The sequence below is a fragment of the Podarcis bocagei genome (genome assembly GCF_964188305.1).
Source record: "Podarcis bocagei genome assembly, chromosome: 6".
Taxonomy (NCBI): domain Eukaryota; kingdom Metazoa; phylum Chordata; class Lepidosauria; order Squamata; family Lacertidae; genus Podarcis; species Podarcis bocagei.
Window position 1 is genome coordinate 100,078,746 of NC_138130.1, and position 2,302 is coordinate 100,081,047.

Below are 2,302 nucleotides of genomic sequence, written 5' to 3' on the forward strand. Positions count from 1 at the left end.
TCCGTCCCACCTTGCAAGGTAATTCTCTTCCACGCTTAAGCCAAGATGGGCTGTTTCCGAAACATTCAAAGCGGTGGAGTCTCCAGCTGCTTCCCATGGGATAATCTTCGAGAAGGCTGTGAGATCTCCAGCTTCCTGACTGTCAGCTGAAAGAACAAAAACCAGAAAAGGTTTTAATCTCTCGCACATCCCTTTATCTCTCCACGCACCCCTTCCGTCATCCCTCTCAAGTCTTCCATCCTCCTCAGGCTACTTCGCACAGTTTATTTCCTGCCTTCTTCAGTTGCGTGTCTTTGCTGAGTCCTTGGGGGAAAGGAAGAGCTGGAGAACGCGGCTCAGGGTTTTGGACTGTGAACCAGGAGCACGGTTTTTGCAGAACTGACACCCAGACAAAATGCGCGATATCAGAGAGCTTGTGGTTTCCAGCAAATGGTATTCAGAGGCTTTGCTGCCTCTGACTGTGGAGGCAGAACATAGCCATAAAGCCTAGTAGCCTTCTCCATTGATTTGCCAAATCCTGTTTTAAAGAAATCCAAGTTGGTGACCATCACTGCCTCCAGGAGGAGTGAGGTCCATGCTGGCCGGTGAGCAGAAAACCCGTTGGAGGTGTTAGAGAGAGAGGCGGGTGAGGAAAGGTCCGCCCATTAGCCTGGAGGGCACCATCTCTTCCTTGCAGATCTTGCGATGGAGCTCATTCTTTTGGGATGCTGATGAAGACACTTAAGAGGCCAGCGAAGGTCATTATCTCACAAAGAAACTTGCCTTAGTTCAGCAAACTCTGCTAGATTCCAACCTTCTTCTTTTTTTTTTTAGAAGTTTTTATTGGATTTTACAAAGTATAGAAAAAATACAAAGACAAGAACAAGGAAAAAAATAGAAACACAAATACATACTACAAAATACAACAATACACACATTAAGCACAAAAATACAAAATACATACATTAAAGACTAATAACAAAAAGAAAAAGCACATATAAGAAAAACACAAAAATTCCTTCTTTCTTAATTTTAGATCTTAAATTCACATATTCTCCTGACTTCCTCGCATCCCCCGTTCTTGTATCCCTTTTCAAAGTTAGTTCAGCAAATTCATAGCCCATTAATTTACCTGTTGTTGGTTTAATCTTAGATTTTATCTTGTTGCTAGAACCCCCACAATTCATTTTAATGTCATCAACATTCAGAAATTTTACAATATTTCTGCAAATAGATTTTAAATTTCCCCCAATCTTCTTCCACTTGCTCTTCTCCCTGGTCTCAGATTCTGCCAGTTAGATTCCAACCTTCATTAGGTACGGGACTTCAAGAATTTGAAGGGACTCATGGCATCTTCTAGACTGGCCACCCCCAACCCACAACAATATAATAGATACCAAAAAAAGGCAAAATCACAGGCCAACTGCAGTGAGACTACCACCTCAGGTGGCAAGGTCCATGAGGGGCAACAGATCCAGCCTCCAAGGAATGCATCACCTGCTGCTGCTGCCACGGTGGCAGTGAAAGTCTTGGATGCTTGATCTACCATCTTCTCAGCAGCAGCAGGACGCCTGAAGCTACCTCTACAGCAGCCTCTTTCCCCACCCTTGTCCCTGATCTAGATCCCTCCTTCTTCCCTGGTGGGGAGGTGGCGCCATTTTCTGGTTTGCCTCAGGTACCAAGATGTTTTGGGCTGGTCTTGGCCAACAGCTAATTGTTATGGAAGCGGCCGCCGAAAACACCAGTCCTGAAAGACCTACATTTACTCCCAGTATGTTTCCGAGCACAATTCAAAGTGTTGAAAGCCCTAAACGGCCTCGGCCCAGTATACCTGAAGGAGCGTCTCCACCCCCATCATTCAACCCAGACACTGAGGTCCAGCTTCAAGGGCCTTCTGGCAATTCCCTCCCTGCGAGAAGTGAGGTTACAAAGAACCAGGCAGAGGGCCTTCTCGGTAGTGGCACCCGCCCTGTGGAACTCCCTCCCATCAGATGTCAAGGAAATAAGCAACTAATTGACTTTTAGAAGAAACCTGAAGGCAGCCCTGTTCAGCGAAGTTTTTAACGTTTGACGTTTTATCGTGTTTTTAATATTCTGTTGGGAGCCGTCCAGAGTGGCTGGGGAAACCTGCCCAGATGGGCGGGGTATAAATAATAAATTATTATAATATTATTATTGTTATGGAAATATATATCCTTAAGTGCCTGGCAGAGGGCAAATGTTTTCAGCAGACATTGAACGATTGAAACAGAAGGTGCTCAACTCAGTGCTCAACCTGAGATATCAGACCAGGCCATCTTTTTTCTCAGGGGAGTGATCAGCT

At 45.1% G+C, this 2,302-nt stretch overlaps 1 long non-coding RNA gene across 1 annotated transcript; it reads right to left on the minus strand.

The window, feature by feature from the left end:
* Positions 1 to 518: 518 nt before the first annotated feature.
* LOC308589757 lies at positions 519 to 1,796 on the minus strand. The gene is made up of 2 exons (XR_014009473.1): positions 1,287 to 1,796; positions 519 to 793 (listed from the first exon to the last, which is right to left on the minus strand). It is a non-coding gene; the product is annotated as an uncharacterized lncRNA (long non-coding RNA).
* Positions 1,797 to 2,302: the final 506 nt, after the last annotated feature.